General features: G+C 44.0%; 1 protein-coding gene across 7 annotated transcripts in view; it reads left to right on the forward strand.

Annotated features, from left to right (window-relative positions):
- Positions 1-23,614, forward strand: part of ZHX2 (zinc fingers and homeoboxes 2) — a 75,558-nt gene that overhangs the window by 42,700 nt on the left and 9,244 nt on the right. Inside the window, exon 1 of one of the 7 annotated variants that reach the window (XM_019289105.3) lies at positions 10,362-10,452. The exons of the other annotated variants lie outside the window; for them this stretch is intronic. The gene's annotated coding sequence lies outside the window, so the exon portion shown is untranslated. Of the gene's footprint in view, positions 1-10,361; positions 10,453-23,614 lie in introns of those variants that run through there. 7 annotated transcript variants of the gene reach the window in all.

The following is a 23,614-nucleotide window of genomic DNA, read 5'->3' on the forward strand; positions in this document are numbered from 1 at the left end:
CATGAGGATCTCTGAGCATCTCTTTCCAGATGAGTCTGGATGAGTAATTGTGTCATTTGGACAAACTCCTGATGCATACATTAGCCTCATGCTAGCCCTGACTGCTGGAGGTGGCAGTGAAATCAGAGGTACACCCTGTGTGTTAAAAGCAGTGTAAAGCTTCGAGAGCCTGCCATAACTTATGTCACCTTTGAGGATTCCTAAGAGTGGTTTTGAGCATAGGAAGGGAGACAGGGTTGGCTCAGGTCAGGTTTGCATCCCCTGGCATGTGGTATGTGCCCACGGTGGTGGCATTGGCAAGCATGAGGGGATGGCAGTGGTCATCTCCTTTCCCAGCAGAGAACAGCTTCAATGTGTCCTTTAAGCCTGAAGCTAACCAGGAAGAAAACCCCTGTGCTCAGCCCCCGTGATGGCCCCAGCACTGCTCTGCAGTTGTGATATGTCTGGTACACACCAAGCTGTGCTCTCGGGGACAGGGCAAATGGAGAGGAGGGAGATGGTGACCTCCCAACAGCTGCTGTGGTGGCAGAGAGGAGGGAAACAGTGATTTAGTTGTTCTTGGTAGAGGGGTAAGTGACTCCAGAGAGCATTTAAATAGCAAAACAATTAGAAGGTATTTTGAGGGTTTCATAAGCTAGTTGCAAAATTAATAAACATTAGAAAATCTCATTTATAAGGGTGGGGAGTTTCAAGGCTGCATCTCTCAGCAGTATCCCAGGGTTAGGAGAGCCATGTGATCATTCCAGTATCTTAGTTTGCTTCAGGCTCATGGAGGCTTGGTTTCATACCTGTCTAGCACCTCCCTCTTCTTGTCCATCCATGCTCTCCTTGCCCAGAGGTGCTGGGTTTGCGAGAGAAGGTTTATTGTGCCACTGCTGGTGACTGGGGTTTGCCACTTAGCAAATATTAAAAAAAAAACCACAGTAAAGCAACTGGTAGGTATAGCTGGTGAATTATCCCTGAAAATCACAGTCCTTGCTTCTGACACCTGGTTTCTGCAACACGTCACTTGTCTGCCAGCAGACGCATAGCTGTATCCATCAGGTCTCTGAGGCTAGTCATAGATAGAGACCTGTTAACTGTGGCTTCTCCTCCTCAGTATATGTATTGTGCTCTGGGATATGTCAGGGGCATGGAGCACTGGGCTCAGGTGTTGTGTCCTTTTCCCTGGCTGCTGAAACACATCAGTAAATTTAGTGGTGGTAACATCATCATAATGAGCTCTGAGCAATGTGAGCAATGCACAACTCTGCAGTTTTCCAGAAGCTGTTCCTTTACAAGACCCCTTTTCAACACCCTGAGCACTGCTGTGATGTCATACAAACTGTCCGCTAACTGAATGTCTCCTTTAACACGTGCTGCTTTTGTATCACTTTCAAATGCCAGAATTTTGCAAGAAATGAGATTTCAAATGCATCATCTCTTGCCCCCTGCAGTGCATGTTTGTGGTCTCATCTGGTCCTGGTGTAGTGTCTGCTCAGGTGGAGGCTCCTGGGCTGCGTATTGAGTGTGCTCACATTTTGTGTCATCGCCACAGCTGTGCAGCACCACTTCTCTTTTGGGGAGGAACCACCCTCTGTGCAGCCTCCTTGGTTGCTGCCAGTCGGTTTGCTTTTCAGAGGACTCCAGCCAGTATTAAGCTTGCTGGCACTGTCTGACAGCACTCTGTGCCTCTGCTTTTCCTCAAACACTCAGCCCTGAGAAGTCTGAAAAGCTGGACAACCCTGGGTCACCTCACAGGAAACAGAGATGTTCAAAGAGCTCATGTAATTAGCTGCACTTTCCTTTTTAGATACTTCCCAATCTGCTTGAGCCAAGGAGCCAGCCGTCCAGTTTGCTGGTCAGGGCATTCTGTAGAGACCTCACTGTGTGTCCAGGGGCTTTCCCTGGCTCTTCCTGCTGGTGGGAGCCTCAGCTGGGATGGCAGCACAGACCTAGATAACATTGGAGATTTGAGTACAGAACACATAGGAAAATTAGGTCGTGTCTACTTTACACAGGCTGGATTTTATTCCAGGCAATTAGAAGCTGGGGGTGGGAGGCCTTTGTATTCCAGTGAGTGAATTTGGTGAGTTGGTTTTTTTTGTTGGTTTTTTTTTTTTTTTTTTTTTTTTTTTTACTTGATCGAAAAGGTGGCTGACAGCATGGCTAGATCAATGCATGCTGGCAGTCTGTGTATCCTGCCCTGTGTGGGTTGCTGGAGGTGCCTGGTGTTCCTCTGCTGCTCCTTATCCCTTTCTCTGAGACCCTCCTCAGCAGAGGCTGGGTGTCAGATTGCTCTGTGCGCACAAACCTTCAGCAGAGCAGCAATTAACCCAAGGTGAGCCATGTTTCATAGGAAGTCCAGGAGGTCCAGGACGGTGGTCCTCCTTTTGCAAAGGTTGGTGTCATTCTGGTGGATACCACTTGCTCTTTGCCCTCTGCAGGGTACAGGTACACTCAGCTCATTGCCTGAAGGATTTGAACAAAATCTGTCTGACTGCATGAGTTGAAATTTGTTCGGTTTAACCCTAGAACAGATTTCCCTGCAAGGGGCTCTTGTCAGAGACAGTAGTGCTTGGTGTTCTTTGTTGCTCCTGAGCCACCAATTGTAGAACATCTATCTTGTTGCTCAAAATTGCTTTTTTTACCATAGTGTTAGCAGGGTGTTTTGAAGTATATTGACTGGTGAAGACAGCAATATTTAACACCTTTGGTTTTTTTACCTTCAAAGCAATTTATAACTAATAGTCCTTCTGACTCCCATGTTAGCAGGGACATAATGTGTAAACTCTTTGGGACAAGGAGTGGGGCTTGTATGGGTTTGTAGCAGTGACACTGTGGTTGGAGAAAAACTGCTGATCTGGGTATACCTTCTTGCCATAGAAATCCTGCCTAGGAATCATACTTCACATGAATAACTCAAAAATGCTGGAGAAGGTATTAGGATTGGCATGATTTAGTGCAGTTAAACTGTATCTTGTCTTTCTCTAATTTATGTAAAGCAGTTTTTATCTGTCTTGGGGGGGCGGCGTGTTCTTTTCTTGTTTAAAGTTCCAGAAATCTACATGGGAGATCTTAAAATTGGATGAGTACTGTGTGAAAGCATTTCTGAGTTAAGTTGTAACCTGAAGCATAAGGAAAAAGGTTTTCTTAACTTGTTGTATTAGTAAAATATATTTGAACCAGTGTTGCACATCATTAAATATACGGTGAATCACATATGACAGATGTGCCGAAAAGAGTCTAAGATAATGTGACCAAAATGTCATGCTGTAACAATATTCACAGAAGAGAGCAATTTCCTGGAATATAATCTTCATGGGCTGTAAAATTAAATTTGAAAATGTATCCCCAGTTTTATCTTGCCCCTTTTAAAATAAAACCTCTGGAAATTTTTAACCCATTGGTTGCTGTTACAGCAGTTTGTGAAGGTTAAGCTTCTTGTTGGGTCTCAAGTGCCTTTTTCCTTCCCCAGCTTCACATGCCAAGGACAGAGTGAATCCTTGCACCATCTATTGTAGCACACACTTCTGTTGCACGTGCTGGAGGCTCCCCACAAAGATACAGATGTTTTCTGCTGTGTTCTCCAGGTCTGCTAGCTGTTCTTCAGGTTTCCTGAAACAGTGACCATTTTTGGTAATACCACTGCAGCATATCACTGGGCAGAAAAATAGTCTAGGCTTGTTTTGGGTTTATTTAGGATATGTTCAACTAGAAGGCATTGCATGTAGTTAAGCGTGTAGGGAACTGATGCTGGCACTAATAGTGGTGTTCTCCAGGGATCTTTTACACCTTGACAGAATGTATAGTCTAATCTAATTATGGTAACCTATCCTAAAACCATGGTAATTAAACTTAAGAGATTACTGAAGTTGTAGGGTATGGTTTTCTGAGTTAGTTTCCAAACCTGTCTCTAATCTCCATTTTAAACATTGACTTCAGCTTCTCACTAAGCTTCTTTAACTTCCACTGTGTTAGTCAAGCAGCTAACTGGGAACTCTTGCAGGCTCCAGTTAGTATGCATAGTCCTTATTGAATTAGATTGGAAAAGCACTTGGAATTTGAAAGAAAAGCAGAATGTGGAATTGTGATCTTTCCTTTTTATGTAGACTTTTTGAAGGAGGAAGACTGGGATGTCTTTATCTATGTGAATCATCAAATGATTAACAAAAACACAGGAAAAATGTGTTTATCATTGCTGCCTTGACCAGGGTTCTGAGCTGAGATGAGCATGCCTGGAGGTTGGGCTAAAAACTGAGCGGGAGTGAGGGGCATTGCAGTTCCTGTGCATTTGGCATGGGAGAAGAAAGGCTGGAGTCTCTGACCAGGGCTCTGCTGGTAACAGCAACAAGGCTGGCCTTTTGGCCCCTTGAGCTAAACTCAGAAGGACTTCAGGAGGCTGAGGGCAAAGTTGTTTCTTCTTCATTCTCCTCTTTCCTTCCTCTCCAAGTCCTTGTAGCCCTTTGTTGCTGCCAATTCCTTCTCATCTAAGCAACCCCAAAACCAGTAGAGGTGCAGTCCAGCACCTGCTGTTTTCATCATCTGCCTACAAATTGCCCTTCCCCTCAGGAAAACCCGTCAAAATATCCATGTGCATGCACAGATGAAACAAACTTACAGTCCCACCGGGATAAATGCTGTATTAACATCACAGATGTAACATCATCACAGCTCTGGTTTAAGAAGGGCAGATGGAAAAGGCTCTGCTGACCTAATGCCCATTAAAAAAAATATCTGTACCTAGTGTCAGTGGGCTGCTTTCTTCCTTACCTTCTTTCCTTTTCTTATCATTTCTGTGCTTTCTCTTCTGAAGAAGTTCAGTGCTGCATTAAAGAGATTACAGGTTCTTTTCATCTTACCTCTTTTTTTTCCCCCCAATTTTACTTCTTCCCAGCAAGCCTCAGGGGTCTTTTGGTTTGTTTTTTTTTTTCCTTTTTCTTTTCTTTTTTTTAAATTTTTTCCCCCTGTTTTAAAGCAATTGATTTACAGCTCTCCTACCTGCTGGGAAAGATTGACCTGCTACTGAGCATTTTCAGACAGCCCTTCTTATGAGTCACTTGGGACTGAAAGCAAGCAGAAGGCCAGGTTGAAAGGTGTTTCTTTCCTGATGCTATTTACACCCTAAGGAAATAGTGATGGCATGTGCTGGTTTTGTATAGCTTGATACACGTTGTGTGTATGTGTACCTGCATCTTGAAATGGGGTTGTCCAAGGAGAAAATACTTCCTTTTTTTTTTCTCCACCGACACCCTCTTGATTTCTCCAAATCTGAATGAAATCTGAGTGCACTTCTGTTTTCACTCTTTCTCTCATACTGTGCTTTAGGTGGGCTTTTGCTGTGCACTTTTGTTTTCACAAGTTTCAGGATGTGCTTTGTTTCCTCTGAAACATGAGGTGTGGATTCCATCTGGAAACATTTCAGTGGGTCATACAGTTTGTGGTTCTCTTCCTTTGCTGCCCTGGTCTCTCTGTGCCTGTCTCTGGCAGGGAGTATGGGGAGACCAGCAGTGCTGAGCCACCATGCAAGAAGTGAATGAGGAAGCATACCTTTCACCTCACTTCTGGTCAGTGCAGACTCGATGGACCATGGAGGCTATTTTGTTATTGAGCATCTAAACCCTGAAAAGATATTTCAGGGCAGTCTGGACAGGGTTGCTGCTTTTTTTTTTTCCCCTCCAGCTCCTGCTGTCTTGATACCAACACTAAATTGTTTTTCCTTCAAAGGAACAAACTTGACGTGCCAGGATGGTTGTTCTTCATCCTTTCTAAAGAATGAATCAGCCAGCGCTGAATTTCCTCAGACACATCTTCTGCTTTCATGTGTTGGTCTGAAAACACTGACCTCAGCAGCTGGGCTGATTTATTCCACAAAAGGAGGAAAATCTGTCTATTCTTGTTTGAATTCAGTTTTAAAAGAATAAGATCTAGAATTAAAAGCAAATGAGAAAAAAACAGGCCCTTTTAAAATTTTCTTTCTTATACCTAATATGAAGGCTATTTTCTCACTTGCTCATGCAGTAGCTAAGGCCAAGTTCCATGGACATTGCCCTTGAAGTCTTCTAGTTAGTGTCACCTTTCATCAGTAGGAAACAGCCAGAGATGCCACGTTTGAACCCTGGCAAGTGACAAAAGAGACCAGTGAAGATTTACACACTGGCCCTACTCTGAAGATGAATCAAATCTGGGGTGACCCATCCTGTCTCGTTTCTCCTGTCCATTCTTGTCTGGGGGTGGTTTGGATGCAATTAACTGATGTGAACTGCCAGTATTTGGAGAGTAGGGGTTTGAGAGCCGATTTCAGCAGTGGGATCCAATTTCTCAGCAGTGTTGTGTACAACTGGGCTGTGTTTCATCATATTCACTTTATTAAAATAAGTGTTACAAGAGGCCTGTTCAGTGACTGAGTGAGGATTTTCCATTGCAGGCTCTGCAGCCTTTTCCCACTTCCTGGCTCTCTTTCCTCCTCTTGCAGTCCCACACATGGGATGACTTTGCTTTAGAAATTATCTTTTTTTCAAAAGGGCAGCAGAGGCCCATGGCCTGTGTGAGCAGGATGGGGTTTTAAGGTTTTCTTGTTTGTTCCCTCTCTCTCCCCTCTGAGTTTTACCCTCTACTTTACTGTTGTGAGTCCACAGGACGTACCAGGGAAACAGAATGCATTGGGTCATGTGTGGCCTAATTCCCCTCCAAGCCCAAAGCAGCGCTTCTCTGCAGGGACTGCCTCTCTGAAGCATTTCTAGAGACCACACAAGTCAGGAGCTGTGTGAACGCTTTGTCTGGTTTCTTCTGCCTAAGCTTCCTTCACTTCATGAATGTTTTGGTGAGGGTAGAGTAGACAAAAGGTGTTGGAAGAGAAGCAGATCACTTCCACAAGGCAAAGAAATCATGAAGAGAAGAGCAGCTTTGGGGAGAAAAGACAAAAGTAATTCAATAATTAATTGTTTTTTATTGGGCTCCTCTTTCAGATGAGAAGCATGCAGTAAGTCTTGACCTAGTTCCCTGAGTATCACAGAAGTCTTGAGGTAGGAATTGCTTCAGGGAACATCCATGGGCGAGTGTTTCCCTGCCAGAAGGCAGCTGATCTGCTGGAACTGAAGCTCTCCACTCAAGTGTGGAGCTCTCCGCGTAAGTGTGTTTTGTCAATGCTTTTGTTGGGAAAGAGGTCTGAAACCCAGGCTAGATACGAGAGGTCCTGGCTGATGAATGCTGCTCTGAGATCTGGTTTCAAGTCTCTGCTATCTCCAGCCTTATTGATGGCACTTTTGCTTGTCCCCTTCCCCGCTTCTTATTTGGATTTTGGGCTCAGGTGATAATAATATCAGGTCAAATAATAGCATCAGCTCTTGCTGTGGAACCTGGTTTTTCCTAAACTTCAGGAACTGCTGTGTAATTAAGCTTTCACATAAATCTTCAGGAGAAATAACCCAGGACTGCTTCAGTCTGGGTCTTCACAGTGCTTAAGGCATTCTTGCTGGTGATAAGACAGGCAGGGAGTGCTTCTGAGATGAGGTGGAAGGGAGGAAGTCCTAGGGAGATGGCTTGTGGGTCAGTTTTGGATTGCCAGTAGTTACATGAGAGGTTTGGCTACAGGGCTAGCTTGAGGGCTAGCCAAAGACAAGGTCATAGCTCCCACGTCTACACCCTCTGGGATATGCTGAATTGCTAAAGTATTCATCAAAGAGCGTGGGCAAGGGACATGTTTTGAAGGAAAATGTATAGTTGCAGAGACAAGTTTGAAAGCCTAGCTGGTGTCTAGTTGGTCCTAGCAGAACATCAGGGAGCTTGCGGGTGCCCTGCCTGCCTGCCCTGCACACTGGTTGGGCTGCCCACAGCAGTGGCAGGTCTGCCTGTCCTCCAAAAGGAGATGCCCTCAGTGAGCATCCTGCTGTTGCATGTCGAGACCATCTGAGAACATAGCCCAATTGCCTTAATTCCACTCCCTTCTGGTGTGGAGAATGATTTTGGGACTACAAGGATAATATTTTATGCTGTTTAGGAAACAAAATAGATTGATTGGGCTTACAAAGCAAGCAAACCAACCAACCTGCAAATGACAGAGCAGCTGGTTAGCAGTAGCTACGACACGTTTCAGCGGTGAGGCTGTGGAAGTGCTGCCTTTCCCCAGTGTATTTGGTTCCCAGGGGTGACAGGATTGCCAGGATGGCAGCAACAGCTGGAGTTTTCAGCAGGCTCTTTCCCTGCCCTCCTTTGCTGTGCAGCAAAGTCTATGGAGAAAAGCATGCTTGGTGCTGGTGGGTTGCCATGGAAAGAACTGCCACATCGCACAGAGTTCATGGTGGAGTGTCTGGTGGCTGTTTCTTTTTGAGAGAATTTTTACAAACGTTTTAAAACCGAGTGACCATCTAAATTAATGCAAGCTGGTCACAGAATCAGTGTCTCTTGAAATCATATCATTAAGGATTTTTTTTCATTTTTTGTTCTTTCCTTTGGAAGGAGTGCACATGTGTTTTGGCAAACAAATACTGAATATTAGTGTCCCACTGGATTTTGATGACTGGATGGTTGGAGCCTGTTTTGCAGCTCTGAGGAGAGAGCAGGAAGGAGGAGGGTTTGCTAGAGAGGGTGGGGGTGAGCATAAGCCCTGGGCACGCTACTGCAGGCCTGGTCCTGGCATCCCAGAAACAGGAGGAGAAGAAACCAAGTTTTAAAAAATTCTTTAAAAAAAGATTTAAACAAATAACCTTCAGTGAGAAGCCGTTTTATGGAGCAGTGCTCCTCCTTTTCTGCATTTCTCAAGTATTGCTCAAGCATCATTGTTACAGTTTCTTCATCTGGAGGAGCTATGAAGTAGCCCTAGGGGAAATCCAAGCACCAGGGAGACAGAGAGGCTGATGCCTGCGCTGACTCCAGCTCTGAGCCAGAGCTGGGAATAGTGAGTATGCTGGGATTAAAATGTGTGGGAGGAGGCAACTGCCAAGCATACTTTGTCACACTTAGGTGTTCTGATGGTAAACCCTTCCACTGGTAAGAAATAAATGAATGGGAGGTTTAGCCGGTTCTTCTGTTGTTGTTGTTTTCCTTGGCATTTTATTCCTCAGTACAGTAATAATTTTTCCATGTGAAACATGGTTCCTTTTGTGGTTTGGGATTGTAAGGGGTGTTCCAGGGGTGTTTCGTGCCAAAGCATCCAGGCTGCGGATGGTCCAGATCAAACTCAGTCATGAAAGTAGGAACTGGTTTGATCAGCATCCCTTGATGTTTAAAATGAGAAGTAGAAGAAACAAAACATGTCCTTCTTTGTGGCATGTGCTGGGGAGAAAGTCTCCAAAGGCATGGATTGTGCTTGTCTGATTGTATTTACAACTGTGTCAATTCCTACTATTTTTTTATATGTATTAGGTCTTAAGAAACTTCATTTACTTCCTAAGATCCTTTTCACTCTCTTCCACTGTATATTTCCAGAAGAATCCCTGGTTCTTTTGAACTAGAGCATTAAATAGTGTGTGAATGATCCAGTAATCATTTCCTCTTTGTACTTCCGGAGTGAAATGAAAATGCAGAGACATTTGCATCCTGCTAAATCCCACTTTATTCCAGCAGCATAGTGTTGGGGTGTCCTCATCTTCTGTCCTCTGCATCCCATGTCGGTATCCTTTCCTAGAGCTCCAGGGTGCTGGCAGCTCCTGTCCTGGCCTAGGGACCCTCATTTCAAGGGCCTGTTGAGGAAAAGGTGGGACAGGCTGGATTCAGAGCTGCTACGTTGAAAAAAAAAAAGTTATGTATACGTGCACACACAGCCTGGCAGATCAAACACAGAGAAATGTTGCACAAAGGAATCACATGCTGTTAGGTGAGATCAGATGTGTCTGCCAAGTTTCTGGCCTCTTGAAGACAAGAATATACCTGGAAATTTGAGAGCCTTACATTCAGGTGGTCTTGTAGTATCCAAGTAGAAAAAGTTGTGCAGAGAGATGGAGGGGAGAGCTCTGGCACTCGCTCAGATTCATCCTTGCAGCAAGTCTGGGTCAAGGTCACGAGAATTAAAGGCTCCCGAAAGCAGTGACCGCTCCCCTGTCTCCACCGGCCTGCAGCACTTGATATGGGGGAAGAAGGATTTCATGTTGGGGAGGGGGACAGTGTTTGGGTTTGTGGGTCACAGTCACTGGGGGAGTGTTTCTAACCCAGCTACGGAAACCCAACTGTGTGACAAGGGGGAAGGATTGCATTGTATGCTCAACTTCTGGCACGGACAAAGGTCCTTTGTGGCTGTGCCAAATTCTCCCGGCAGCAAAACTGTTACTGTGCACAGAGGGCAGTGGCTCTGCCCTGTGACAAATTGCAGCAGCCACGGGTGCTGCAGGAAGAGGAAACTCATTTGATCCCGTGATCTCCAGGGGAAAAATGGCGTTTGTGTGCCTGCCTGATAGGTGCCTATGGGGACACTTAAACTGTATATACCCACCTGAAACCTCAGCGTCCTGTGTGGCAAGACAGGCCTTTTCCCCATAAGTAAGCACAGTTTTGAAAGGCTTTCTGACTCTGGGGGTTTTGTTTGGTTTTGGGGGGGGTTTTATTAAAAAATCATATTGATAATCAATGATTTTCCTAGGGAAAATAAACATTTGATTGGGAGCATATTTGTTGGCCAACTGGAGAAATTAGAATACTGTCACTCGGTGGATAACTTCAACTCCAAACAGCTTTTGATTTCGCACTTCATAGGGTGTAGACATCTGGAACATCAGTGATGCTTCAGCTGGCTTCTGGTTTCTGATGGCAGACAGTAGTTGGTGTCTTGGTCTTGTATTAGATGCCTTAAATGCTCAGTAAGCTGAAGAAAGTGTTTTGTAATCTGCAGTGAAGGGAAAGCATGCAAATGTTTCAAAAGGATCTTGCTGGACTTGCTATTTATTGTCTCATCCTCTACTGTGGAACATGGTAGGTTCTCTGTGACACAGTTTACTTTACAGGATTACTTTAAAACAAAGTGTTTTGTATGTGTATGAGGACTGGGTGCTTACTAGGAGAAGGAGAAATAATTAAATACACTTTGAAAACAAAGTACTGAGATAAAACTTGAAGGTAATAAGGGGGAAATTATGTGTAGGGGTGATCTGAGTGGGAATTGCAAGTAATGAAGTACAGCAGATGTAGTAAAACAACTTCAACAAGCACTGGTACAGCATGTGATTAAAATGACAGAAAGCAGTGTAACTAAGCATCTTTTAGATGGTCGCTTTTTTCAGCATTTGACCTCAGAGATGACGGAGGAACTGACCAAGGAATAATGTGATGCATGCTAGGAATGCTTAGCTTGTACCACCAACAAGCAGAAAAAAAAATGTATGCTCTTGACTGAAAATGGTGTGGGTCAACTCATCCAGGACCTCCAGAGAAAGAGAAGAGAACAAGTGCATTGATGGTGCCCACAGATGTTGTGTGAGATGGGATTGTCACAAGAAGATCTCCCATCACATGGAAACCCTCCCTAAAATACTTTTTTTTTCCAGAATTATGGCAAAAAGTGGAAAGGGGAGGAGTTCTTGAACTGTAGGGTTCAAGCAAAGGAAGACCAGGAGGAATTGGTGTGGTTTTTGCTAACGATATGCTTTGCAGCAGTTGCAGAGGACGGTAGCTTTTATTTTGGGTAAGGACAGGGGGAGGTTTAGCAACCTCAGTAGAGAAGCTTCTCTCTTGTATATGTGCGCCTGGCCTAAGGAGTGATTTCTGAGAGAAGGCAGAAGAGTTCAGACCTTTTATATTTAGACTCTTCCTCTCGGAGAAAGTTGTGGTGGTTTTGTGACTTTGGTGCTTTTTTGCTGGGACCTAATCTATGCGTACCAGCTCCTTTCACAGGGGCTGTTAAATGTTTTCCACTTGTGAGCTTGGAGAATAACCTGAATTTACTGGAGATTGGAGCAGTAACCAAAAACCTCGAAGCAGTTTCCAGCCCTGCTGAAGACCTTGGTAAGGCATGATTTTTGCACTGTGCTTCCCTGTTTTGGTGGCAGCAATGTGTAAATTGAATTGGCCATTTAGCAAAGCCTCTGCCATGCTCTCTTCATGCCTTAATTGCCCATTTGAGCAGTGGGAATAACAGCAGTGCCCTAACTCAAAAGCCTGCTGTGAGAATAGGGGTCTTAACAGCTGTAAAGACTCCAAATATTGGACCAGTGGGATCCTCTGATCACCACAGGTCATTAACTATCTTAAGACAGACTTCTACATGAGGGGAAAGGACCTAAAAAAGATACTTGCTTTACATGGTGGGTGGAAGTCACGTCATTGCTGTTAGAAAAGCCTCTAAATGCGGAATGTACATTTTTCATGGTCTGATACATGGCCACTTTTAAAACAGCATTTTCTTTAAGCAGGTAGAGCACAACAAAAGATAATGTAAAATGCGATGAGAGTGAGCGAAAATTATTTACACCAAGATATTTGCAGTTCCCCTTCATTGAACCAAATCTGCTCATCACCAGGAAGCTGAGGAGATCAGACTGATGCAAAGCACTGCCTATGCAGTTCTTCCAAGCATCTCACTCCTCTTAGCCAGCAGCAGACAACTTTCCCACGTGCTGCTTTTTGTCTCTGTCTTGGCTGGGAGATTGGGGTCTGGCTATAGTAGTGGAAAAATTGTGTTGGGTTCGAAGAAGGAGATGTCTTTTCCTAGCAATATAAGGGTTCATCTGTATCAGACAGGAGTCTCCTAAGTAGAGATCTAGGCTGGGAAACACACATGCATCATCTGCCAGCACTTGAAGGTCATTCATCTGAGTTTATCTTGTGAATGTGGCTCTGGGCACAGGCAGCATGGGTGTCTGCAGCTCTACTTGTATGGGGTCTGCTTGCACATGGCAAACAGCACATGGCATTTTGACATGGGGCACCTGAGGTTTGCCTCCTCGGTTCATCAGGTCGCTGAACTGTGTGAGTTAGGCCAACAGCTGATGCTTCATGTGCTTAAAATTGGAGCTGCCCTGAAGTGCCTTGGGCACCAGCTTTGTTTGGTATCCCCTGGCTGAGCTTGGAGGTCACTGGGTGTTCAGGTCCTGTGAAAATTCATGTGGCAGTTTCCAGGCGTGGTCTTGTTTTGAAAAAGATATGTTGAAATTCCTGCTTCTGGAAGTGTTGAGGTGAAATGTTCCCATTTCATTACTGTGCAAGTATTCAGTGTGGTAGGCTGCAAGACACAGCTTTGTACCCCAAACCCAGCTTTTGGGCTTCCTCCTTCAACAGCATCTGGTACTGTAGCTCAGGAGTTTCCATTCAGGAATTAATATTTTTAGTTGTTAGAGTTTATAAGCCAGACCTGATGTTTTAAAAGGCAAAATTACTGTGTACTGAAGCTGTTCCCAGTAGTGCAGAGGTTCAGACTGTATAAGCAGTGTCAATCAAGATGACTTGAAGCAACAGCTGTTGAGTTCACCAATGTGTAGATGAGTGGATAGGGAAATGGGGACAGGAGAGAACAGCAGTGCTTGTGGGCCACAGGTAAAACCATCCTGTGGGGGGGGACATCATGCTGCTGTGCTTGTAGCATGTTATCCTCTTGTCTGCACTTCTCATTGGGGAATATGAAGATACCCAGAGAAGCCCTTGGCGGGGAAGAAAGAGGTACAGTGATTCATCAGCTGTATAAATCACAAACCATCTGCATTTTCCGAAAACATTGTGAATGAGTCAAGCAGGGAGCTGTGCAGCTATAGACACACAGGTTACTAATGTTTTCTGTTAATTACTGATCCCCTTCCTCTCTTGGGAGTTCCACAGACTCTTTCAGTGCTGCAGTTGTGATGAATGAGGCTGATGGAGATGCTGCTTCCCATATAGGACAAACAGAGTTGGCCAAACCGCCCATAGGTGTTGGTGTACGCCTTGTCTTGTTCAGACATGACATGCTGGTGATAGAAGTTTCTTCTCCTTTGTTTTTCCCTCAAATCTAAGCACTTTTTAGAAGTGGTCACCAACACAGTCCTGTGGCCTCAGCCTTCTCTCCTTCCCCTCCTTCAGCGCCTCTGGGTGCTTTTTCCCATTTCCTGCTGTGGTATGTGCCATGTATGTGTCAGAGCCGAGACATGCAGGGCTCTAGGGGCTACTTCTTGAGAAGTGAAAGGTTTTGGGGGGTTTTTTTGAGAAATTCTGAGCTCATTTCTATCTTGCAGACTTGTAAGAGGGGTACCTAGAATGTGCATGTGATTTTTATTTTGTTTTCTCCTTTGCAGCTGACCTGCAAAAGTGTTTGAGAGCCTTGATAATTTTATTTGGAAAAGTTGACACTTAACTGACTAAAGGCAGGATACTGTGGTTCCCAGAGCAGAAAAATTTGAGAAGGGATACAAGTAGTGTAAGAAGTACTAAAGCAGGAAAACTTCTGCGCTGTTGCTTAAAGTTTTGTAAGCAAAGTAAAGAAATCAAATGTCTGGATTCTGTCACAGCTCGTCTTCTTTCTGCTTTGGAAGAAATTTAATTTAAAGTGTCTCTATAGTAACAATAAATCTGAAGAGAGAAAATATGTAATAATATATAAAATATATAGTTGCATTGGAAATGTGTACAGCTGTTCCTTGTCTAGGTGGCTGTGTTATGGAATGGCAGATGACATGAAGGAGAAAGGGGACCAGATGTCACTGTTAAGATATTTGATCTAAACAAATAAGAAATGATTACTTAAAATTGTTCTAAGCAAAGAATACTTATTTTAACATACCCACCCTTTCCCAGAAAAAAAAAAAATCATTCTTTAAAGCGTATTTGAAAGGAAGTTAAGCTGAATTCTAACAGGATAAGCTATTCTTTTCCTGCATAAAATAGTAAACGGATACATCCAGCATTTAACCCACTAAGCTGAAGGTAGTGTCTACAGATAATTTTTATTTTGTGTCTGTGAGTCTCTTGTCCCCTACCACATGATGCTGGATAAAAACTAAATACAAAAAATTACTTATATCTAGTGACTTTAATTTAGTCCAATGATGATAACTCAAGGAATTGCACAGAGAAGTAATTAAACTAATTAGAATGAATGTTTTTATAGCATTTCTATTTCTCTCATAAGAAGTCTGTTGGTCTTTATTTCTCTCTTCTGAACATGCAAATATCTACCCTAGGAGTAAACACTAAACACATCACTGATAAAAGGAGATAATTTTGATAGGGTACATGACTATTATTTTGGAGCTTGCTACCCCTGGAAGCCACCAATGGAGGGTGATGGACAGAGGATCAGCCCCCTCTGTGGGTGTTGAGAACATTTGCTGATGAATCTGACTGTATCTTGCATGGGTTGTTTGTGCATCATCTTGCTTGGAAGAGGTCAGTTTGTATTCCTCCTTCCCAAAGAAGAGAGCGACGCCTCAGCAGGGCATCCACTATCACCCTCTGGGTTTTGAGTGTGCACAGCCAAGTGCCACTGGGATTTGGGGTCCTTTTGTGTCCCTGAGCATCTGTGACTCCAGAGCAGGGCACCAGCTAAGTCACATGTTCAGCAGGACATGGATGCATGTGCCTTTGGCAGAAGCACACACTGCAAAGTAAAAAAGTTTTTCCCAGACTGCACCAACTTCACAAACCAGTGGAAGCTGCAGCAGTCACAGTTACCCACATGTCCCATTTCATGTGCAATCTGTGGGTTGCCAGCCGTTTTCTTGGAGGAGAAAGCAGTGGTGGGAAGCAAGGAAACCTGGATTTTGTCCCCACCTTGGCACTCCAGTTCTCTCCCTCCTGCCTGTTGTTGCCCCATCTGCTTCGGTGTGTGCCCTCTTGGAGAAGGACCATCTCCTGCCTACACTGAGATTAAGGCCACTGTCTTAGGTGAAATAAGTGACTGTTGCTACAATATAAGTATTTTTTCAGGGCATGAACCAGTCTGTAAAGTGCAGTTTCTAATCATGAGTAGATTTTTTTCAGAAAGCAAAACTAGTTGGGCCTAATGCAGTTTTTAACAACTGAATTAAGCCTGCATTTAAAAAAAGGGGGGGGGGGGGGGAAGTACAAGGCAGTGATTGCAGATTGGTACTTACAATAGAAAATTCACAGCACGCAATGTTCAACTTCCCCTTTTATGGGAAGGGCTCGGCCTCTTGTGTTCATACCACCATTTTCCCCGCATCTTTGGCTTAGCAGCAGCTTGAATGAGAACATTTCAGTTCAAAAGAACAGCCTGTTAGCAGTGTACTCTGAAATAAGCCTCTCTTGCATGGTTCTGCCACACAACCTATTCTGGCGAAGCCTACTAACAGGGGTTTTTTTCCCCCAAAATACCTGTGTTTTTCAGAGTAAGTTTTTCTATCTCTACACAGTGGTCACATCACAGCTGAGCTGTTAATGTTAAAAGGCAGCTTTCATGTGATTAATTTCATTATGCACGTCTCCAGGATTTTCTACAGCTGTTGCTGCCTTCTAAAAACCCTTTCATTCTACCCTCAGCCCACCAATACTTCTGATTTTTGTTTTATCTGTGTGTTTTTACAGAGTCTCTCAGTGACTGTAGGGGGTGCAGGGCAGAGGTGGGATGTGCGCTGGGTTTGCTTCTGCCCCCGTTCATCTGTTGACATCCAGTTTCACAGGATGTGTTGCCAGGGAAGTCAGGAGTCCTGGAGGCAGTTTGGTTTGCTGATCACCTTTGAAAGGTGTGAGTCTCTGATCCTTAAAAGAAAGAAAAATTATCAATTGCTGCTTCCCTGTAGACAAATACTCATGGTCACGGCATCCTGTAACAGACATCAATGTGGGAATATTTTTATAATTAGAAATGTCTGCACCAACATATGCAAACTGTCAATTTTATATTTTCACATGCCTGCAAAAATTATTGCTGTAACAATCTGTATACCTCCCCTTTAATTGGGATTTATTCAGCTCACAAAGAACTGTAGAAGTATTGGAGCTCTGGGCTGGGCTGACTTAAATGCTGTTCTAAGAGCTCTGCCCTAGTTCACAAAACCTGCCTTTCTGTATGTTTTTTTTTTTTTTGTAAATTGTCACAGTCCCAATCTATCATGCAGGAATTATTTGCCCTGGTTTGCTTCCGCTTATTTTTCTGTATGTAATTAAGCAATGTTTTAAAGTGTTTTATCACAGAGGAGAGCAACAGCATGTTTTTTGCTGTGCTAGCTGATGTGCTTTTTGATACTACTGTAGCAGCTGCATGCTGAAAACAGTTGTAAGGAAGGAAAAACATCACCCTAGGCATGTTCCTTTTTCTGCACCATGAAATGTGTATCTCCCCTCTCATCCTTGTGTTTGTAGGAGAAAAATGTTACCACAACTTTAATGAATGTGAGTTCAGCATCTCTGATGGGGAGCAGGATGACAGCTCTGTTCTGTGCTGCCTGTGTTTGCATTGCTGCAGCCTTCATAAACAACGAGTAGATGGTCATGGGGGCTTATGATGCTGTTGAGTAATATCACTTAGTTTCTGCTCTGAACTCTTTGAGCATGACTTTTAGGCAGCCACGGAATTTGTAGTCAAGTGTTAAAATCCGGGATGCTCAGAGGGAGACAGTATTTGGGTCCTAGGGAAGTCAGGGACCCGCAGGCTTGGAAGGTTATGAAAGGAGATGGTTGAAGATATCCAGGAATGAACAGAAGTACTGCAGTCCATCATGGTGTGGTTGGTCACACACCCTGGAAGGGGTGGCAAATTCTTCAGCTCCTGAAAAAGGGTGTCCCTGCTTTAAAAGCAACCTGCAGTGTTTGCAAGGCAGTGAGCAGCAGGGCCTGGCTGATGTCCAAGGGCAGAGCATGGCATCTGTGTTGAGGTTTGCTGAGATCCAGTTACTGTGAGATAAAGTGGGATGGTCTTCCAAAAGAACCCAGGGAGTGAACAATTGGTGCCCAACAAGTCCTTTCTAGTGAGCTCTGTGCTGTGTACCTCCTCTGTTACTTCTGCTGCGGCGCCAAGCTGGGGAAGGGGCGTGGGAAAGCTGTAAGGAGGAGTTTGTACCTTTGTGATATTAAATGTCATGTTCAGACAAGGGGGGGTGTGGGTGTTAAATTACAAGAGTGTAATTTGCTGGTGCTTGTCCTGCGTAGCAGAGACGATGCTGTTTGTGGAGACTGAGCTCCTAAGCAGTAAGCAATAAAATATTTCCACCCTCTTCAAACATCAGCCAGCCCTTGCAAATGAGCACTCCTATATTTCTGTGCTTGTTTGCAGATATCCTCATGCTGGTGGTTTTCCCACTGTTCATTTTCAAATGAGGCCAGGTGCTGGGAACTCTCTGCCAGCACAGGGCAGAGCAAACAATGGAGCAAGATGAAAAAGTAAAGGAAGATTTTATTGGCAAATTACACAAGTGTCCCTAAAGTGTTTGGGTTTTTTCTGTTTGTTTGTTTTTAAAAGCAAGGTTTATCTGTGAAAAGTAAAGATCATTTGCACTGCCTGGGGGGTTCAAACTCTTTCAGCCTCTGTTTACTCCAGCCCTTGGCTGAAAGCAAGATGCAGCACAAAACAGTGATATTTCTGATGTGCTTTTTCCTTTCTGCTGAAAGTAAGGTTTTCCGTGTCTTTTAATTAGACATACCTTCAAATTTGGTTGTCTTTAGACAGCCTTTTCCAGACTCAGTCATGTTTTGGGGTATGAGGAAAAACAGGCAGCATCTTGCCCTGTCTCCCCCCTGCCCTACCACTTCCCCAGCCACAGCTCACAGGACTTGTGCAACTGAGCTGTGTCCCAGGTGCCATGGAAAATTCCTGCTCTGCCACCACCTTGGAGGAGCCTGTGGGAATAACACTGCAGAAAATGAGTTCAGTTTCTACCCCAATATTTGCCTTCTGTTGTGGGGGAAGTAGGGCATAAAATTAGCTATGTGCACAAGGTAAAGATAGGAGAGAGTGAAAAGATTTCAGTATTCAGCAAGAGAAACCTTTTGGATTTGTTTTTATCATTCCTTAGCTTGAACTGTACAGTCACCTTATGCTGATGGAAGGTGGCATTGCTACACAGGTATGCGTTTTCCAGTGCCAGCCAGGCCTAAAAACATGGTTTTTTTTACCTGTGTGAGTCTCTGCAGTTTTCCCAGTCTGGGGCCAGATGATCAGGTCGGAAATCTGGTATTTCCTCAGTCATGCACAGAGTTGCCATTAAGGTCCCACTTCATTCTCTTTTCAGATGCTCTGTAGCCATTTTAACAGGGGTTCGATTGATCAGAGGACCGTGACTGGATTCTTTCATTATTTAAACAAATTTTAGAAATTAAATGAAGACAGGTTAGGGCCTCACTCTTAAGTGCTGTGATGCACTTTTGGGGAGATAAGTTTAAAAGAAGGCATTGCTTCTGACCTGTGTGCTCCTGTCCTGGATGTCTTTGCTGAAGCAAAGCAAATCGAAGGTTTTTGTTCCTGCACGCAGGTTCTCTGTGGTTTGGTTTAGACCTCATTCACAATGACAGATTCTGCTTGGAGCCAAGCACTTTTGTTTTTCACCTGGTTGCCTTTTGCTGCTTTGTGCATTTGCTCATTTAAAAAGAAAATTCAAAAAATGAGATTTTTTTTTTTTCTTTCAACCCCCTGCAGTGTGGGGAGACAAGCAAGAGATGTGGCAGGTGAGCTGTAGGGATGAGGACTGTCTTCCCTCTCCATGCACAGTGAGTATGCAGTGAGCTCACAAAGAAGCTGCTGACTGCACCCCTGCACCCCACTCCTGTGGGTACTCCACAGTGGCAGCAGCCAAAAAAAAGAGGTCACTTGTCCAGGGTCCTGTCCATAATAAAATATAAAGTGAACAGGGCCAGCTTTAGGGATAGAGGTTGACCTGACTGTGGTGCAGCCCCACATTGAATATCAGATGTGAATTTTGCCCCTTGAAGGAGTGCATGTCCTGTGGACAGGGTGATAAAGTGTAGCTCAGGTTCCCATCAGGATGTGCTGGTTGCTAAAAGCCATTACATTGCAGGAGCTGAAGTGGCATCATTTATCAGTTTTGTCAGGAGCAACACCACGTATTTAAAGCTGTCTGCTGGGGCTTTGATGTTCTGGCAAGTGGCTCATGTTTGAAAGCTGTGAGATGCTCTTGATGCTTTCTCTAATGTTCTGGGATGGGCTGTGGCAGTCCTTGCAACTGTACATGATGCACCTCCCAAGGATGTGTCTTGGGAGGGGTCCCATCCTCCTTTGGAACTTCCTATTGCTTTATCCCAAATTACATCCTTACTAAGGTCCTATAGCCTGGAGGTCCCAATAAACTCTACTTGCTCATGCAAATGTTGAGCTTCTCCTCCTCCCCATCTTTCAGAGTGTAGCTTGAAGGGACAAAGATAGTCTGTAGCTAGTTATGAGTGCCCCAAAGTGTGCATCTTAGACTAAAAGTCATTTGTTTCATTTATTGAAAAAGAAGTATTTGACTTCAGCTTGATTTCTGTGGTGCCTTGTGATTCTCATGTGGCAGAAAAAAAAAACTACTCAAAGTGTAGGGTTAGAAAACCAGCAATTGACATGCAGAAAAACACTGTGGAAAAGAAGAAGGAAGAGAAGCAACAATCTGTACAATTTTTTAGAAAAACTGTAGCAGAAAGAATTTTTCATCTTTCCACACACTTAGATATGTTTTGAAGGGACCTTGGCCCTTCCTTTGTACTGGAGCATTCTTGTTTGAGGTCAGTCCTCCTGTCCTCATAAGAGTTGGGAGCTTGGTGCAGCAGAGAGCTTGCTGAGCTTCCAGAGACTGGGGAATTCAAAACATTTAGTCTTTTAAGAAACCTTTGATTGATTCAAAGCTGTAGCCTAGATGTTTCTCCCTTCTCCACTCTTTCTCTTCCATCACACTCCTTTATGTTCCTAGCTTTTTCTTCCTGTGGAGGATGGGGGAAATTCAGTGAAATACCAGTAAGCCTTCCTCTGTCTTTGATGTCCTTTGAATTTTCTTCCTTTTGTTGATGTTACCAAATGAATTTTGCAGGAGGTCATACATGAAAACAGGAGCAGACTATTAGGTGCAGCTGTGGCCTGGGAGGGAGAGCAAGACTCAGAGGAGCATCCCAGGAACCATGACTCCATCCTCATCTTCATCACCCCGGCCCAGGGCACTGCCTTGCACCTCCCTTCCCTCATATAAGAAAGTCAGTATCATAAATGTTGTGGGAATATACAGGGAAGAGTGAGATGACCTGATGACCTGATCACCTTCACCCTGTTTCCAGCACTAGCTGGACTTACAGAGCTCATTCTGCCCCCTTCTCTCATCTTTTGGCCTGTTTCAGCCAAACTTGGTATAAGGGAAGAAGCTTCAAAGATAATTCATTTTCTGCAAGCACAGTTAAAAACTGGTGATCAGGAAGATGGGAGTTGGGACAGCTGTGTGTTTGTCTCTAGCCTCTGATCCCATCTGCAGTGGGACACAGCAAGTCACAGATCACAGCCAAAATATCTGTGGAAGGACGATTGTGAGGGGAAGTACAAGGGGAATTTTGAAGGAGTATGTGGAAATGATAGAGAACATTCAGTGTGATCCATTTTAATGGTCAGCTGGCACAAATCTACAGAAAACCAGGCATCATGGCTTTCACTGTTCTTCTGCTTGCTTATCATTAAAAGGCAGAAGGGAAAAGAAGGAAACAGAAAAGTGAATGTTGGCTCAGAGGCAAATGCTTTGGGGAATGGTGGTGACAATGTTGGTGGTCCCAGGTTAGGGGGAGATAGCACTGGGTCATCCTGACCAAGGCAGAGCCATAAGCCTGTGGGCAGCCCCATCCCTGTTTCACAGAGCTCAGCAAATATGCTCCATTTCCCAGGGAAGCTCGTGGAGCTTAAACGCACCCTTGAAAGTCAGCCAGATGCTCTGATGCTTTACCAAGTGTGCAGGAGCATGCCTGGGCTGTGTCAGGGCTGGGAGGAGCAGGGGTGGCAGTGGCTGTGAACACAAACCACCGTGCAGTTATGCAGAGGCATCTGCACTATAACAAATAGTGTCTGCATGGCATCTTCTCCATGGTGTGTTTGGTATTTCACAGCTTGAGTCTCACAAGAGCCTTATCCATGAAGGTGCTGTGTGGAGAATTCACGCATGAAGTGTTTTGGGTATGGGGAATTGCTTCGTGCTGGGTTTTGAATGCATAGAGCTGGAAGCTGCCATCCCTGCTCTTATCCCCAGCTGGAGCTGCTTCCTCTGGCAGTATATCATTTTGAGTTTCCATATGTACAGGAATGGTGTGATCTGTGACAGGCAGAGCGGCAGCACTGTGCTCTGGAGACCTGCAGAGTATTCCTCAGCTGCAAACAGAACCGAGAAGCTGGCAGCTGCTTTCACAGTTTCTCTCATGCCAAGGCTCAAGCAAGAGGAGCAGATACAGGGGCAGCACTCAGATGGTTGTAAAGTGTCTGCTGATGTTGGATGTGTCCAGATGTGACTGCGGTGGGATTTTATTTTGTTAGATCTTCATGTCTTCAGTTCTGGATGCAGTTTATCATTTACAATCTTCACAATAAGCAAACGTGCATTTGAAAAGGATCATTAAAGACCATCCAGTCTGTCCCGCCTGCAGTGGGTAGGGGCATCTTCTACTGGATCTCTAGTTCAGATTCTCCATTTAGAACACTTCACTCTGTGAATCTCCACTTTCTGTCCCACTCCAGTTTGTAAACACCAGTACCTCTCTCAATCAATTCTAAGAACTACTTGATTGTTAAATCTGAGTTTTCTGCCAAGACTGTAGAAGTATTATGAAACCAGAGACTCTCCAATCAGGAAGAATAGCAAATTGGAATCAATGATTAATAAAAAAAAGCATCTTGTCAAATAGGGAAGTGACCTTTTTTTATCTTTTTTTGATTAATGAAACTCTTTTGACAACTGAACTCCACTTTTTCCCTCTACCCAGTCCTGATGAGTGCAGGTAGATCATAGAAAAACTGGTATAATTTTTCTTCATGCTTGTTCTGACCGATGTTTGCCTCAGATCCTTCAAAACATACATTTTACAGAATTCTTGAATTTGGGAACTTTCAAAACTGCTTCAACATAAAAATTGAGCTTTAGAATGTTTTGATTTGGCTTTTTTTAGTTCTGTAGGGAGTGACATGCACAAGTTGGGACTTAATTAGAACATCAGTGGGGTCACAGAAAGGGATCCTGTTTAAAAGGTATCTGAGGGCTTCTGTGACCTTTGGTAGCTATTTCTGTCAATGTTGAGTGAAAAGTGGTGTTTTAAGGAAACTTCTCTTCTGGAAAAGACTTGATAAGCGTCATAAATCTGCTGTAGTCTCCTGCTGCAGTTGCTTTGAGCCCACCTTTTCTCAAAATACAGACCTCTGGAAGTGTTGATTTGCATTAACTCTTCTTTCTGCCATTACTTTTACAACCAAGGCAGACCCTATAGTTTTATTTAGAAATCACCCATCATTAGTAACCACAATCATTTAGTAGACATATTTACAAGGTAAGTGACAGTGGGAAGTAATTAAGTTCAATATAAATCACACTCAGTTTCAAATCTGCAGGCTTCAAAATAGTAATTAATAGAATTGCAGCTTCTATAAAAAGATGCAGTATTTATAGCAGTGTCGTCTTCTTTTCCCAGCTAAACACATTGAGTCTAGTGGAGATTAAAATCCCCTGTCCGTTCATCTTATTTGTTCTAAAGTAATTTTCTTCTTGTGGCACACTTCATTGCAAATTACCCACTGCTTTTATTCTTTGTGGGGCGATTTTTGACTCTTAAAATGATGACAGGG

This window comes from Corvus cornix, chromosome 2 (genome assembly GCF_000738735.6).
Source record: "Corvus cornix cornix isolate S_Up_H32 chromosome 2, ASM73873v5, whole genome shotgun sequence".
Classification (NCBI taxonomy): Eukaryota; Metazoa; Chordata; class Aves; order Passeriformes; family Corvidae; genus Corvus; species Corvus cornix.